General features: G+C 40.2%; 1 non-coding gene across 1 annotated transcript; it reads right to left on the reverse strand.

Moving 5' to 3' along the window:
- Positions 1 to 4,469: 4,469 nt before the first annotated feature.
- Positions 4,470 to 4,588, reverse strand: LOC111742558. The gene has a single exon (XR_002781370.1). It is a non-coding gene; the product is annotated as a 5S ribosomal RNA (ribosomal RNA).
- Positions 4,589 to 18,313: the final 13,725 nt, after the last annotated feature.

Here is an 18,313-nt window from a genome sequence, read left to right on the forward strand (position 1 = left end):
GTGCAGTGTTTTAAGTTTTGATTTAAAAAAAAAAAAAATTGTTGGTGATCACATTAACAGTGTCTTTGAACCTAAAAACAAAAAAGTACAAACAACGAGATACTTGTCAGTTCAGCTAAACACATACGTAAAGGAACAAACACCACCATTGGTGGTGGTGTTGGCAGGAACAAACTGATAAGCACAGGTAGTACCATAGGGCCTCCCAAAATACTAAGAATATCTGTTCTTACATTAACCCTGCCTAATCTATGAATTCTTCCAAATCTGATTTCGACTCCTAGAGTCTCTCTTCAGGAGAGACAGCTATAACGTGCCAGGAGCCAGGGTCAGCAGACAACATTAACCCTTGTTCGGAACACATGGTTTTCTCACCGGGAATCTGAAGAGACACAGATGGTCTGCTAATCTTTAAATATGCATCATCTGTGCCTGAAAATTCTGGCATTACCGACAACCCAGGAAACAAACAATGCGTAATCACCTACCATGTTACCTGCAGTCCTTTTTTCACACAAGACTGACCTTTTGGAGCCTTCTGCTTTTGCCTGGCAGAGGCCACCTCTGATACGAAAACAAAACAAAACACCTTCGTTTACATTACAGTACAGTACAAATAAAAATGAGGAAACTTTATATTGGATCAAGTCAATAAACTTATAACAGTTATGACATGACAGATTACACTCTATGACCTCAACTCTTTGAAGTCACGTTAACATTGCAAAGAAACAGGCTTTCCTTTAAGACCTCGATAGTATTCACATTTTACATTTCTACTTCATTACGTCGTTTGCCATCACATTTTAAGTCACTGTAGAGACAGACTGGACAACATATCGAGCCTGAGTTTTCCAAACATGAAGGTGAGACAAGCGCCCGGACCTGAGGCAGAGCTGGGTCTGATGCTGACCCCAGCCCTGACAGTGTCAGCTTAGCCAAGTCACTTACTCTCCCAGAGCTGTTTTCACTCCCCCCTCAGTGTTGTGTAAACGTCAAGAGAATAACAACTGTGCAACTGCTTTGTAAACATTAAAACAAGTTATTTTCTTTTATCATAAACTTTCCTCCTCAAGCATTAACGACTATCTTTTGTTCAGTTCTACAGGGTCTGATAAAAAGGTCTAGTTAGCCTGGTTTTTTTTTTTTTTTGGTTTTTAATCACTGCTTTCTCTTTCAAGACTGGAGTCCTTTTTGATTTTAATTTCTTCTGGTTTGGTACCATTTTTAGTCGTCCCTTCTCAACTCCCTTATAGCTTTCCTATCAAACAGTGAACACAACACACACACATACACACACACACACACACACACACACAAGCACACATGTGCCCGTACTAGCAACAGTCTAAATGATCCTGTTCTGAAATAGTAAGAAGTCTAGAGCCCGAAATTTTTCACACAGACTCTTTTTTTGTTGTTGTTATTCCAAATGCTTACATTTTTCTGTGCACGATTTTCTATGCCGACTCCCCCACTCCCACGGTTTCAAATCTGTGACAAATCATCTTTCAGTTTATTTTCCTTAATGGTTTGCTGTTGCAGTATCTATAAATGCTTAATAACAAAATGTAAATTTAGGCAATCTCAAAGATATTACTGACTGAGTCTTTTTTTTTTTTTATTAAAAACCACCATCTACATCTGTGGTATTAGCAGTCAGTCAACAGTAAGTTCCCCTTCTTTCACTCCTTGTTTTTTACGTATAGCCAGTATCTCTAGTTCTTTTGCCAAAAGAAATTGTCGAAAAACGTTTAAAGCTTCAATCTGTGCTGCTGCACAAAAGCTTACATCCATTGCGTTTTACCATTATTTGAACTGTCATGGTCTGTGTCATTTTCCTCTTTTGCGTACATACGGAATATTCATCATCGTTGTAAGCAGGGTCACCTACTAAAATAAGACCCGTTGGCTCGCCTTGTCCTCTTAAAGATTATTTCCTACCTCAAAAACGAATGAACTATATGAATATAAAACATAATCTACGTTCACCAGAAAACCTGAATACGTAATAATATCCCAATATACAACATCAGCTAAAGCTCCATTATCAAAAGGGTTCCTTGTCTACAGGACACCAGTCTCCTCGGCGTCATCCTTGTAAGCAGGGTCAACTACGAAACACTGTCACGACGTCTCAGGCAGATGGGCAAAGTGACCATTTGTAAAGCACCCTTGAGTTCTTTGAAAACTTCTGGGGAAATGCCCAGTCTCTTACTGCAGCTTCCTAGCATCTCGCTGCCCTGCCAAATCATTTCAAGTCGTGCTTTGCTGTGTCCTTATAGCATTTCTATGCCCATCTTGCTCGCAGCTGTTCCACTTCAGCTTACCATGCCCAGCTGCTTAACTTTCTGTACGGGCGGCTGTTTTGGCAAGTGTCCAGCCTAGTAAAACAGTGGGTTAGAGAGGATTATTTTTATGCTTGTGGAACAGATGCAAAGAAGAAAAAAAAAAACCCAAAACTCATTACTGGTGACGATCTTGTCATTTAATATCAACGATGGCAGCCAGGCCATGCGTATTTTTTTCAAGAATTCCAAGGTTTACATTTTCAATAGCATTTTGCTTCTTAAAATGGTTCTGCTTTGAGTGTTTAAAATTCTGGAATGGAAATTATAATGACATAGCATAAGAGATTATGTGCATATGATTGTTAAGAGGACTTTATTAACAAAGTACCTGTGCATACTCTTCAACTGATTTACTTCTTTTACCCAACGTTTTTCGCATTTTACATGAGGTCAAACACTGCAAAATCGGCAGAATGGGTAAGGGCATAAGGATCAAAGTCTCTACTTTTCTGAACCATAATTATCAACCAATAAATTTCAGAAGATAAACCATTAAAAAGAAATTTCTCCCTGTAAAATTTTGGTCATGACATAGAATCAAAGTCGCAAGTTTAAGAAAGTTAAAAACTGCCTAAACTAATCCTATCACCCACTTGGGTGCTGGCACCCCTGGACAATGGAAGGCTTGGGGCCAGAAGCTGTCAACTCTAGTCACACACATAGGAACTGGGCAATAGTCAGTTATCAACTGTGTTCTTGGTCATTTGATACCAATAATAATTAGGGTTTTTTCCCCTAATAACTTGCTTTTTATATATGAATGTAAATAGATTCGATGACTTAGCATTTCTTTCCCTCTTGTTTCAACACTCATTCTTGAGTGAGGGGAAGGGGTGGGCCTAGAGCTGGCGTGTCAGGAATGCTGCACAAACCCAACTCTGCCCGTGGGAGTGTGTGCCGCTTGTGAGAGTTTATCCATCTTGTCTACTACTATGGAAAAAACTTTGAGACCTGCTGACCCAGCACATACTTGGACGATTTCAGGAACAGGAAACTCATTATTCCCAAAGGCAGCTAGCTGACTGCATCCTCGGACAATTTGAACTCCTAGACAGTTGTTCTTATCTACTGAAGGAAATCTAATCTCCCAATTGTTTCTACATATTATATCCTAATTAAACCCCACCAATGAGGAAAAGGACTCTTGAATACCTGGGTTCCTTTCAGAGAACTAAAAAGTGTTATTCGTAGGTGTCAAAAAGACTGCTTTTCTCCTGTCCATTTTTCTAGATTGAGAGACAATCAATAATTGAAGAAAGCAAGCTCTTCTGTTTCAGTCTATGAATAAAGAAGAGTATGGTAACTTCTAGGACAGTGCCTGGCACTGTTAATTGCTATTTATTATATTATCGTTATGATTCTACTGCTGCTGTTGATGTAATGCTAATAGGTCAAGATGAATGCAAGTTTAAAGAAACATTTAATTAGAATAAAATATTTTCTTGTGGTCAGCAATTACAAGACTTTTTTTTTCTTTGTGCAGTGCTCAAGTGTTTGAAAAAAGGAATAAGCAAACTCCGGGCTTGTTCAGTGCTATACTTGGAGTGGTCTGACTTTGTTGACATGAAAGCATTGCTAAAGAAAGTCTTGAGCAGTCAGTGAAGATACTGCAGGGTGTCCTAGCAACACCGTCACTGGCAGTGGCTCTGCCTGGTTGGTTGCCCTCGTTGGGCTCCACTTTCTCCAAGGCAATACCTTCCTGCATTGTTGACACTTCCAAATTGAAGCCACCTATTCCTTTAGTGTTTGTGCACAGAGAGACGCATGTATCTGTTTCCTCTAAGGAATTAGTGGCACCGCAGACAGGTTTGTTAATATTTGGAAATGTTAGGGCCTTTGTTAACGGAATGCTCAAGAGTCAGCTCAGAGTGTGTTAACAAGCCTGAGAACCGCAGCTGCTTGAGTCGGGCAGCCTGGAGGGGAGGAGTGGGGAGGACAGGAAGGTCTGGGAGCTCAAGGGTGGGACTGGCCCCAGATGCCCCCGAAGGGGTCCAATGAACCCAGTTTTGTGAAACCTCTTAGAAGAAAACCCTGCCAAGAAAGAAGAAAAAGATGGTCAGTCAGTGTCTTTAAAGTTAAAGACAAACAAACAAATCTTCTTTTTTTTTAATATATATATGTCTGCAGCACCTGGTCTTCCTAGGTGGTCTCCCATCCAAGTACTAACCAGGCCCAACCCTGCTTAGCTTCCAAGATCAGACGGGATCAGGCACGTTCAGGGTGGCATGGCCATAGATGACAAAAAAAATCTTTAAGGGACTCCTTTCTTAAATTTAATTCCTGGTTCCAGTGGAATATTTTGAGACATGTGATAAATTGAACAAGCCCAGATCTTTTGCTCTTGGTTCCGGATGTGCATATGTGTAAGGAACATAATGGGAATAGGAATGTCTCAACTTTTATGGGTAAAACCTTTCAAGTTTTCAGAAACTGTAGATTTCCCACCATTTGCCATCTCTACTACTGCAGAAGCATATCAGTAAATTCTATAAGGTAGTTAGTTCTTTGTGCTGGATATCTGAGGCTGTGTACAGGTTTATTAGATATTATCTTTCACTTAAAGTCTGTATAGAAGCCTGTTGTTTACTGATACTGTGTTTTAACTATTTTGGGTTATTTTATTAATTTCAAATTTTTCCACTCATACTGCTTTCTTAATGTATTCAGAAAGTTTTCTTCTTAAAAACTGTTTCAAATTATTTTTATTTTGGTGGGCCCTTTCCTTATCTCCGATAAAGTATGAACTGTATTCATTTTCAAATTTAAAATAGTGAAATGTTATTAACCAACTTGTTACCATACCTATTGGTGGGGGGGAGGGGGACACAGCCTAGGTGCTCATACTATCTCCATTGTACAAATGAAGAAATAGAGGCACAGAGAGGTTAATTAACTTTCCTAAGATCACACAGCTAAAAACCGGTGGGGCCAGGATCTGAACCTAGCCGCCTGGGTCCTGAGTCTGAACTCTTGGCACTGCGCTGACTGCCCCTCATTAAGTCTTCAGTACAGCCTCAGGCCATATTTAAATCATTAGGTTCTCTCTCCTTGGAAATTGTTCAGCTCCGCTGGTTTCTTTAATATTATTTGCCATCTTAATGAATTGGAAGATTTTAAATAAAAGTTTGAAAGCTTTTCACTTCTCCCCTGTGGAAGAATGATACAAAATGAAAGTATCTCCTCTTTCAAGAGACTTTTTCTTCAAAGAGCACAAATATGAAGAAGGAAAAAAACTAACATTCACTTCGTACACTACAACTGTGAACACTGCCAGATCCTTTTCTATTCCTTATCTCATTTGTCTTCATTAACGTGACAATAAATATCCACCCCATTTTACAGAGAAGAAAAATCGAGATTCAAAGGAGAAGCAACTTGTCCAAGGCAAACAGAAAGGCTAGAATTTCTGTCTGGCTCCAATGCAATCCTTTTTTTTTTATTATTATTTTCTTATCCAATGCTGCCTTGGCTGTAAAAAACAACAACAACAAAAAAAAACCACAAAAAAACGTGTGTGTGTGTGTATATTTCCTTTGAACACGAAAAATTTAACAAAGAGATTTAATGAAAACAGAAGAGCAGTGGGGTATATATTGGCTGTGGGGCTCCTGAGCCAACATGTCCAGACCCCACGCCCACATTCTCCTGGCACTTGCTCCATGCTAGACTAAAGGGTGCAGACATCCTTACCCTCAAGCAGAAATCACTTTATTGGTCCCCACGTAACACCCCGAAGGAGGAAGGAGAGGTGGTGGTATCTCCATTCTTACAAATAAGAAACTCGAATAGTTTCGGTAAAGCCTGAAGAATGCCAGAGGCGCAAACGACACTGTGGCATCTGTGGCAGACACAGCGACTGCACACGGTGCCCACAGCACTTACTCTAGTAGTACTCAGAATGGCGGCTGTGATTCAGCTGAGCCCAGAACTCTTCACCCCGCCAACTTTCCCTCCATCTTGCTTCGTCAGGCTTTATCCTTGTCATCTCACCTCCTGAGGACCTGCACTGTCTCCTAGGACTTTGTAAGTGAAAAAACCCAGAGTGTGATCACCACTTTTTTATTCGCATCTTTACATGATGACGCTCCAGATGTGTTCTTATCCTCCCGTTCCTTCTCCTCCTCTCAGGATTATGTATTTCCATCCCGGCATATTTCTTCGTATATGTATTGTCATACAAGAACAGAGTGCTGTGCTTTTTTTTTCCCTGCAGAAGTACTTATAAAACTTTGTGGTTACTGAGTTTTAAAATTTTTACTCCTTTTTATCATACAACATAAATCCTTACATCGTCATTTGTGTAAAACAAAAATACTTTAACACTTAAAATCGTTCAAGATTTCTGTATGCCTGATCTGATTCAATAGGATGGAGTGGCTCGTCCGTTACTGCTGCATTGCCTGTCATTTCCTGTTTTCAGTTGTAAACCCCTGATAGAAAGAGAAAACCTGTTCCCAGCAAATGCGTAACCCACATGGCTTAGGTAAGTGACTTTCAAGAACTCACTTCAAAGCATCTCAATGCTGACTTCTCAAATATGAGCTTACTAACACATTTAATAATTACTAAATAGAGCTGTTGAAAGCACCTCAGAACTAGAGTCAAGAGTCTAAATTCCTTGTCACTGTCCAACCAGACCACATACTGGATACCTGTCAGTGTCCTGGACAACAGAAGGTAGTCTGAAACCTATACAGATTATCTGAAGAACAATATAGAGTAGGAAGTGCTTGTAAATAGATTATGGAAGCTGTATTTAGACTCTTCTAACAAGGGTAGATACTTGCTATCTCTTATCCTAAACATTGTCTTCCCTATTAAATAGCTCAGAATCTAGGGGCTTCCACTGTGTATTACTGTGGAACACCTCTGGGACATACCCAGGTCCTGCCTGTGACTTCCCCTTGACAGAGATGGCCCTTCCTTATGACGCACCCACAAGTCGAGTTCATGTTCCTTATTAAAAACAGTCTTCGCTACCTACACACCAAGGTACCTACAGTGTATGAATCTTCTTTCAGTCAACGATGCAGGAAATACGTCCTTCCCGCGCTCAATAACGACCTCAGTTTTTCACCAAGCCTGATGGGAAAATGGATTCTTGAAGCAATCATTTCCTCAAGCTTTATCTCAGTATAAAGCCAGGTTAGGAGAAGGCCATACACTTGGGCTATATCATTCTCAGTCCTCACTCCTGTGTCACATTTTGCCCTAGGTTTCTATAGAACTCAACAATAAATAGTTACGCGTATCCAATAATTTCATTTCAATCTTGTTTTAGTCTACCGGGGTCATTCATTTGGTAATTTAATCTCCTTCACAGCAAATGTCCCTCAGAACCAGAGAGTGAAAATAAACGAGCACTTGTCCTCTCATGAGATGAGGACAGTTACATCACAGCTCTGCCACGGGTGCTAAGAAAGCCAGACCTAAGTTTCAAATTCAGATATTATAGAGTCCTTAACTAGGACTGTACAGAATTTCATAGTAAATTTATATTTCCCTCTCCTTTTTTACAACTTGATATTTTTACCCTTTTTGCTTAATTTCACTTTTCGTTGTTAAAAGTCTCCAAGGCTACTGGAGAGAAGACACATTATAAAGATTTCACCTTCATCATTAAAAAGAGTCCAACAGTGATTCTACACCACATCTTGATTCACTTAGAAGGCTACGTCTCAAGAAATGACACTCTATGAGTATCCTTCATGTTTCAATAACATGTAGAAGCAGCCATGTGTCTATGATAAAAAGGAAAGAAACAAAAAGAAAGATGATTCTTCAAGGCCATATGCTGGGACCAAAAGTACAGAGCAGAGAGATTTGAGAAGGAAATTGGTCTTTAGGAAGTCGGTTATCAGCAGATCTGTACCAGTTTGCATCTGGGGAGCTGTTCATCTACACACTGTTCAGAGATGAACTACAGACAGACGAAGAGCCCAGGCTGAGAGGGAAATGGGATTCTGGTCCTGACTACCTCTGTGTGCCGTCTTTATATCTCTGTGCCTGTTTTCTCATCTATAAAAAAAAAAAGGATTATTAGGGGGGAAACGCACAAGTACCATCTGGTTCTAACATTTTATGATTTTTGAGATGGAATCTAAGAAATGTAAAAGCTTTTAAGTCTGGAGTTACTCCTTCATTCACATACTACTTGTGAATCTCCTAGGGGATATGTATGGGGGAGGAGGAAGCAAGACAATCCAACCTACAGGAGCAAGAAGAAACTATGAGAACATCATTCATAGTTATTTTTACCTTAAAAGGTAAGAAATGCAGCTTTTATCAACACTAGCACCCTCATTTGGCTCACATGTTAGATGGTCCCTCTGTCATGCGTTCAGTTTATTTACAGTAGAATATCATCTATGTGGTGTAAAAAAACAAAACCTTTAAATAATGAGTTGGGGAGTGACCACAAAAAATATTTTATACCATATAGATATGTTACAGTTATCTCATACAAAATGCATTGAAGAACTGTCTGAAGGACAATTAACACATTTTTCTTTACATATATACAATTTGTACAAGTGGCTGTCAGTAATGAGAACTTAGAAATACTTTTCTAATCTATTTAAAAATTTTCAATGAGTGTAAAGAGTTTTTTATTTTAAACTTCTCATCCTTATTAATATAAACCGCTACACATTTTCTAAGAACTTAATGTTATCAGGGAACATAGAAATTTACCAGACAAATTTGAACCAAAACTTTTGTATAATTGATAGATGTTTTGAAAATAGGAATTGCTAGTTAATAAATTTAGTCAATAATGTACTTTAGTATTTTGCATCAATATATCTGTGAAGTAAAAAAAAAAAAAATTTTAACTATTTTGAAATTTAAAACCAAATAGCAAAATAAATTAAATGTAGTACCAGACTTTCAAATTGATTTATTGCACTGTTCGCCAAGACTTTTTTAAAAGATGACACAAATTCATCCACATAGCCTCATTAAAAGAAAACAAACACAACATATTAATGATAATTTTTAATGAGAGCAAGTTATTAGCTGTTAATATATTTATTTTATCTTGAATGCATCCTTTAAAAACTCCTGTGTATTATCAAACAAATAATACAGTAGTACACACACAAAACGTATAAATAAAAATTCATGTATTGAAGGCCCACATTCGATAAAAACTTGAACACCTACAGGTAAATCAGTGGTAACTGCATCTTTGTTTTTCCCAAGCTCCCCCAAATTAACAACTTTTAGAATCATTTATTACTTAATCATTGCTCCCAAAACAATCAATAATGCCTTTTAATCAGGGGATTTCCTGGAATGGCTACTCAAAGAAAAATATCCCTTACATCTAGCAAGTGTATCTAGCTCATAAATAGAAATTTACAAGTTATTTCTGCCTCATGAAATTCAACAAGTAAAAGATTTCTTCCCACCCATGACACCTAAGAACATTTCTCATTTTCCTAATTATAAAAGTATACTGCATGCTCAATATTTTTTTAAAATCAAACTATTAAAAAAATATAAGTAGAAACTGAAAAATCATCTCAGGAGAGAGGGATTAAAAACACACTGGCCACGTCCTCACTCAACATTATCAGTCACTTCTCTCCAGTAGTCTACTGACTTCATAAACATGGTTCATGGCTACAAAGTATTTCAATATACAGATACATCAAATTTTACTTAGCCCAAATATTACACTAAAGGACATTTATTATTATAAAAGATCTGTGCTTGGGTTTTTGTTTTTTAAGGAAACACAAGAGAAAAGGGTCTCTCTCGGTTGGCATATTCCATATTTGTAGGTAAATGTTTATAGCTTAACTCAGTATTTAGGACTATTCCGCATGCCATCAGAACAAGTCTTTTCTTCTTATAAATAACTAAACTAAAATGAATTCTCAAATGGTCTCTTGTTTTGGAGATTCAGAAATGAGAACAAATTTGTGCTGAAATAGTTGGTCAAATGAAAAACAACTAATTCCATTCAAAATATTACTCTGTTCTAGAGCTTTTTTTTGAACTCTTGCAGAAATTTTTCGCATAAAGGAAACATTGTACTTTCTTAAAAAGAGATTTCTATTCAAAATTCTAAAAATTTTTGAAATTGATGAAAAAGTTACATATAGTTTATTAATGCTGAAAAGTCACACTGGCTATGTTCTCACTCAACACAGTTCCCCAAATCCATTCTGAATGATCTGTGACTTATAAAACATGAATTAAAGAGATATCGTTAACAAGATAGATTATTTTCTGCTTTTTGTGTCAAACACTTAATATTGTAAAATAATAATAGGATAGGAATAATTCTCTATTAGGTCATCATCCAAGTTAAATATATATTACCATCTTTTATAAAAGGCCCTTAATTTTCTACTTAATTCAAGCTTTAAAAAATAAAAATCAATTAAGCTTCAATTTTAAAAGAAATGTATTATCCACAGGCTAATTTCAAAGCCTGCATCCATCTCAAATAGTAATTTAGGCCTCTTGAAAATTGGCAACTGTAGTTACCACTGTCACAATAAAACACATCCACATAAAGTGGAAATAACAGTTTGTCTGGATGGCTTGGGTTTATACGCACGATCTTCCCGTTCTAAGAGAGACCCACCTTTGTTCTTGCAATTTTATTCAATATTCTCAGGAGTTTTTTTTTCAGCACAAGAAATGTTACTTTTTATGTTACATAAAACAGTTAAATATTAGAGTAGGGAATATTTTAATATTTAAATATTTCATCCTATAATGAAATATATTATGAAAGTAATATTTTCATTACTGTATGAAAGTAAAAATTACATTGCTTTCTTCTTTCTGAATACCAGTTATCCAAATTAAAAAAGGAGCCAGTCACTCACAGGTACCTGGCAAAACTTTAACCTCCCCTACTACCTGACCCTGCCAGGCTGCAGAATGTTTATAAAGTCAGCACAGGTGACTGACATATTTACATCAGATAATGCGGAGCAGAGTGGACAGCTCATAGAATCAAGCTCCAAGACAATGAGAGGAGTACAGAGGGGTGACGACATTTAACCTTTAAAAAGCGAACACATAGATTCTCAACAATGGACTCTGGCGGATGTCACGTTACGTTTTCCGAACAGTTTCATCGGAGTCATCCATAGGTCAAGTCTACTGTGAAGTGGTAAGACTGGATAACCAACTGTACATTCCTCACTAGTACACTTCTATTTGAAGAATTTGGCCTGCCAGTAAATGCCACTGGGTCGGGTGTAATCTAAGTTAGGGTATGGCCAGTGGAGGTGAGTCAGCCATAAACAGTGGACACAGAACTGGTTCTGCAGTCCAAGTATACTCTCTGCTGACAAATCACCAACTTCTACTGGTCCACACCACCAATGCCCTTCTCCATCTCAACCCTGGTTTCCAGACTCTGGACTTGTAGGAAAGCAGATATTTGGTCTTTCAGGAAGGAAGGAAGGAAGGAAGGGAGGGAGGGAGGGAGGGAGGGATGGAGGAAAGAAGGAATGAAGGAAGGAAGAAAATTACCAAGCGTTATGTTTCCGAGAATCTGAGGATTTTGAAGCAGAAGGAAGAATGAAATTGTGGGAAGTGGGCCAGTCAGACAACTCGGACGCCTGTATGGCGCCTGTCCCTCCATCACCCAGACTCAACACCCTCTCACTGCCCAGTGTGCACCTCTTTTGTTGAATTGACAAAAATTCCATACTCTAAAAAAATATGTAAAGAAAAACATATCTTATTTATTCCGATCTTCACTGTACAACTCAGGAATAAATACAAAAGCAGATGTGGAAAAGAACGCTCAGCCACAGGGCTGGGGTTATAACCTGGTACAGCTCTTTGGGATCAACCTGGCAACACGCGCTAAGAGCCGTAACACATCTGTACCTTCCGATCAAGTACTTCCCCAAAAAGGGAAACTGTTCTAAGGAAATCATCTAAAATAAGAAAAAGTTTTATATGAGGAGATGTTGATAGAAGCATTATTTACGATAGCAAGCAAACAAACAAACAAAACTGAAACCAATATAGAGACTATTAAAACTTCATTAGACTATCAGGAAGTCATTAAAAATTATCATTTTGAAGAATACATAATGATATGAGGAAATATACAGACAGTATAATCTTAAAGAGACTCAAAAGAAGATACTGGAAAGATATACACCAAAACATTAACACTGCTCACCCCTGGACAGGATAATTATGGTAATTCTTCACTATATTTGTCAATATTTTTCAAGTTTTCCACACATATTTTACCATATGTATATTATACATATACACACACATAATATATATACCCATATACATGTCTGTCCTCTGTACTTATTAGAACTTAAATTTCCGTTGAAACTATAAATGTTTCTAGTTCATCTAAATAAACATAGGAAGTTTCAAATAATGGAATAAAAATATTCACTGTGGGCTATTTATTGGATCCAATTTTGACTGGCATATTTTAAATTTGTGAATATCTGATGCCAAAACCGCAAGAGAACAGTGAGTAAAACAAAGAGATATACCAGCTTCTCCTAACCTACTTTTTTCATTAAAACGTCTTTTAAATTTGCTCCTGTCCTCCTACCTTGGCTCAATGTTCCAAAAATAAAAAAAAAATAATAAAAAATAAAAAACAACCAAGTGCCTTATGGGCTTATCATAATTGTTTCTGAACAGTTCTTTCTATGCCAAAGCATTTGAACTCTTCATCTGCATGCATGAAGAGTCTAATTTATGAATAGATTGTGTTCCAAACGTTCATTTGTAAGTTGGCTGTTTGTTTCTACGGGGAGACATATTCCAAGTTGGGTTCTACGAGGGACGAGTCAGTCGTAAAGGAAGTTCCTTCTCAGGTTTCTGGGTACAGGAGAATGCTAGAGCAAATGTTCAAAAAGGTAACGCTGATAAGTAGCACAGTGAGACAGGTAATTTGGGAGCATGGGAACTTAAGGAGTCCGGGCAGACAGGCTTGTGAAAGATAAATGAACACACTCGACACCTGGGAGTGTGAGAGAGCGGGAGGGCAACGTGGCCAGGCAGGAGGAGGATTACTCGGGAAATTCAAGAGTGCCCATAAAGAAATTAAGTTTCTGCTTGTTTAGATCAGTATCTGCAAATTTTTTTTCGGACTATAGAAGACTCAGTCAGCAAGGCTTCTATCGCATTTATATCTGATTATCCCTGGAAATAAAATGATGATGACAGTGATTGTGTATTTTGGGGGGGCGTGGAAAGATTCCAGCCTGGGCGTATAGTTGTGCAAATAAATTGTAAATACAAATGTTTCTATTTATAATGCATTGTATGTGTTCCTGAAAAACTGAGTCCTGTATATACACTAAAAATAGATCTTAGGCAGACCACTCCAAACCAATGGAACCCTCAAAAAGTGCTAAAAATATACATAGTTTTCAAAATTGTTTAATTCTTAATAAATATAGAATGGACTTTATCTTTAAAACTACAGTTGTGAAGATCACTCAATGGAAAGACTGTGAGGAAGGACTGAGCTCCCAAGCTATACAGACTAGGACCAAATGTACAAAGATTGGAGAGACCATATAACATAAGTGCTTCCAAGACCAAATACTTGGCCACCTGAGTCAAGAAGAACAAAAAAGATGAGTGAACAAGTCCTGTTGTCCTACTGGATCTACTACTGTCTTCGGCTGTGTTGTGTCCTTTACATCCAGCTGCTGCTACCTGGATGCGCTAGTGACACGTTCAAAGAAAATCCTGTCTGCACCAACTTCGGCATCATGTGCCATCGTTCCCTATCTACCGATCTCGTGCAAACTAATTTCCATTACAGAAACACGCATGCAGCAGAAGAGAGCACATCACTATGCATTTTCTACGGCAGAATAACATCTGTAAGGAACGTTATAAACCCCACGTTTTCTTTAGTCCAGCCTGAACACCACCTGAAAGCTTCCTCAAAGATACCAACACTTAGGAATCTGACATGAGAAATTCTGGATGCCTGACCCAAGCAAAGCAAAGCAGGGCAGCTGCTAGCACAGAGGGCACCTCTGTGCACACCTGAAAATGAGCTTCCTCTGTGCGGGCAAATGGCAAAAAGGGCTCCTGTCTCTAGTTAGTGCGGCCCTTGCCACAGCATGCAGGTGGCAATACTGATTTCAGCCAGCCCCCACCCTGGCGCCTTTGTTCAGGTTATGTGGTGTGCCATGCCACAGGTCATACTTGGGTTGATTAATATGAAACGCCTTCCTCAAAATCCAGGGGAAACAAAAGAAAAGCATGTTTATTACAATTACAAGTAACACTAAGCTCTGAATGTTAGGGTGTCGCAACTTGCGGCTATGATTCTAATCCTAAATAAGCAAGTCTAAAGGATAAAATAATTTTGACAGAAAAACGTGCAAAAGGGAAATCGATGAAATCAAAAAAATGGAAGATGGGAGCATAATGGCACCTGAACAAAGGTTTGGCAGTTCTCTGAAAAATGTCACAGGCCTTTAATAAGAAACTGTTTTTCCGTAAGGCTGGGATCCATAAGGATCACACGCCTTCAGGGTAAGGGTGAACCAAATATAAACTATTCCACCCCAGGGGAACTGCAGCCCAAATTCATATCACTGGGAGGTCCAAAAAATTTCAAGCTGTAAGTTTAGTTTAAAATGGGTTTGGTCTGTAGCAGCCCTCACCACCTGGAGACAACAAACAGTCCTCTCTAGAGGACACACTCTCACCCTAAGACTCAAAGAATCCTCCCCAAATAATTGTCCAGGGAGATGAGCAGCTCTCAGCCAAAAATAACCAGGTAAGTATGGAAACGAGGCCCCATGAATAAGAACCAGCAGAGATATAACACAGTAGAAAGAGGTTTCGGAAATTGGGATTAATGCTATTCTTACAACGTTGAACAAGTCTTAAACTTCTGGCACACTTCTGAATACTGGAATTGGTAGAGGCATAACTGAAGCCACTAAAAGATCCAAACTATGTGGAATAAATCGGAAATAACACTGCAGTGCACTCTTTCGTATAATAATGTCTCAGATTGTTTAGAAATGCATTCATAGTCTTCTCACGATTCACTTGGTGACTTTCTATGACGAGCTGTTTCCTTTCTGACCCTTCTCTGCTATGTTCACAGGCAAAGGCCTGAGCGTTGCTGTAAACATCACTCCTCTGTCTCTGACGTCAGCTCGTGGCTACCCCACACCTCTTATCACCAGCTCGCAGCAAGGTTTCCCCCCCGCTAATGCACTGCACAGCCTGCTCGGCAAAATGCTCTTAAATACTCTGCTCAATCTTCACAGAGGTACACTTCACACAGTGATGAAAATTTAATGTGAAAGGGCTCAGTCCACCAGTTGAGCACTAATGGCCTACAGTTTACAGAATCCCAGCTCCCCCCATTCATTCAATGATAGGTATTGGGCGCCCACTACACACAAGCACTGTTCTAGCGCAGGGAGTAGGCAGTAAACAAGATACAGTCTCAGCCTCTGTGGAACTCGACATCCTAGCTGGGGAGGTAAATAATAAACACGTCAACAACTCAGTTTCCGAGTGTTAAGGGTCACAGAGATACCACAAGCGGAAGAGGAGAGTGGGGGGGGGGCTCCTTTAGATGAGGAGGTGAGAGAGGCCGCAAAAGGCGACCCTTTCAGCTGACAGACTCAAATGACAAGCAGGGGCGAGCCACGCAGAGAGGAAAATAGATGCAGAAGCCCTGCGGCTGCTCTGAGCTTGGCCCGTTTAAGGAACAGAAAAAGACCAGAGCAGCTGGAAGGAAGAAGTGATGAAGACAGTGGTAGGGCCGAGGGCAAAAAGAGAAGCAGCGGCCAGGCCAGTAAGACCGTGCAAGCCACACGTGAGACGCATCATGGTTTTACCCGCAGCGGAGCGGGCAGCCTCACTGAAGAAGCGACGTGATACCATTGACATTTCGGAAAGATGATTCTGCCAACACCGTTAAAGGATCTGGACCGAAACGGGGGCGAAGGTGAATACGGGGTGACTGCTACGGTGTTCTGGAGAAAGAGAACTTAAATGGGAGGAGAGAAATGTGAAGATTCGGGACTGAAAAACTTAAGTGCCGATGAAAACGGAGGAATCGAGGTGGGTTCCTAGGTTTTTGGCTTGAGCACCTGGGTAGATGGGGATCCGCTTACTGAGAAGGGAAAGGAAACTGGTTTAGGGATTGACAGGAGCTGGGGTCGGGGGAGGAAATCAAGAGCCCTGTTTGGGACACACCTGAGACGCCTGCTAGGTATTCAAGGGAAGAGATGCGACCGAGAAACTGAATACCGAGCCTGGCAGGGAAGTCAGAGCTGAAGACGGAAAGGTCTCGGTCATCAGCAAGAAATGTTATCAGAAGCCATGAGACTAAATAAGGCCAGGTAGATAAAATAAATACATGTGTGACAGAAGAAGGCCCTGGGCAGAGTCCCGGGGCATTCGACATTTTGAGAACGGATAAAGAGGAGGAACTTGATGAGGCCCCTAAGAGAGGAGCGGCTGGTGAGGCAGAAGGAAAACAGGAAAAACAAAAAACAAAAAAAAAAACAAAAAACGAGGCAACCCCCGGATTGGAAAACATGAACATCGCCGATGACGCTGACGCTGACGAGCAGGTGGGGACTGAAGCTCGATGGGACGAAGACGGGGAGAGCGGCAGGGGGAGGAGGGTCAGCAGCTAATTGGCAGTAAGAGGCGACAGCTTGACACAAGGCTTCCCGACGTTTGCTACAAAAAGGAACAGAGAAAACAGAGTGGACGACAGAGTGGACAGTGAGAGATGTGTCGTCAAAGGCGAGTTTTTTTGTGGTCGTGGCTGTTTATTTTGTTTTCGAGATGGGAGCGAGCGCTGTCCAAGAGTAAGTGCTGCAGAGATGGGAACAGTCTATATCCACCGTCTGATACAGGGGCCAGCACCCACGCGCAGCTACTGAGCCCTCGAGACGAGACCAAATCTTAAGATTTGATTTTAATTATATGAAACTGAAATAGCCCAAACCAGACAGTGCAGCCCTCCAGCCTGTTTGTAGGCTGATAGAGTCAGCTATCCCAAAGTCAGCAGATGGGGTGGTAGGAAGAGAAAAAGTTGACGGCTTCTGTTTGCTCCCTGTTTTCTAAAGCTCTAAAGATCAGCAGCCGGGAGGAGGACAAAGGAACAAACAGCTAGGGGGGAGTTTATGGAGAGGAAAAGGTAAGAGATAGTTTCAAAGAGCAGAGACCACGCTAAGGGGGACAGTAAAATTTCAGGGTTCAGTACCACTTGAGAGTTACAGCACATTTTGAAGTGGCCCTTGTCGGAACTGTTAAGGTTTTCTCTGGCAAACATCAGCTTCTCAGCCCTTTCGAGTCTAGTCTCAAACTAACATTCCCACCATTTACCTCTGTGATTTTCAATTTTCTCAGCTGCAGAAGCTTTTTGTCCCTGTAAATATCTGCCCCTGAATATATGCAGTATGTATTCAGGGAGGAGAAGAGGGATCAGGGGGACAAAAAGAGCCGGTCTGGTCTGGATGACGATGAGGTAGGGGCTCGGTGCCCCCACCAGCTCCGCCCCTCCCCCCTAGCCTCCGAGGCATCTCCAAGGAACCCCAGGGTTTGAAACCAAAGATTTACTCTCGCCAGTGCTTATTAAACTGGCACGTACTTACAAATCACCTGTCTTGATAAAATGAACATTCTATAGAGAAGATGTGCAGAGGGGCCCATAATTCTGCAGCTCTGACAGGCTCGTGGGTGACAGACAGCTGGTGCCACTGTTTTGTGGGTTACACTTTGAGTGAGTGGCCATACCAGATCACTCACCATTCTCTCTGCTCATTCTTCTTACTTCTGCCAGTGTGGTCCCCTTGGCCATATATGCCTTTCCTTGCCTTCTCCAACTGGGAGATTCTACTCCATCTTTAAGGCCCTATCAATGTCAGCTCTTCCTGAACCCTTCTCCAGGAGTCCTGGCAGAAGTTATGGTGATCTGGCCCCCACCTGCATCTCCCATC

This window comes from Pteropus vampyrus, unplaced genomic scaffold (assembly GCF_000151845.1).
Source record: "Pteropus vampyrus isolate Shadow unplaced genomic scaffold, Pvam_2.0 Scaffold96, whole genome shotgun sequence".
NCBI classification, from domain to species: Eukaryota; Metazoa; Chordata; class Mammalia; order Chiroptera; family Pteropodidae; genus Pteropus; species Pteropus vampyrus.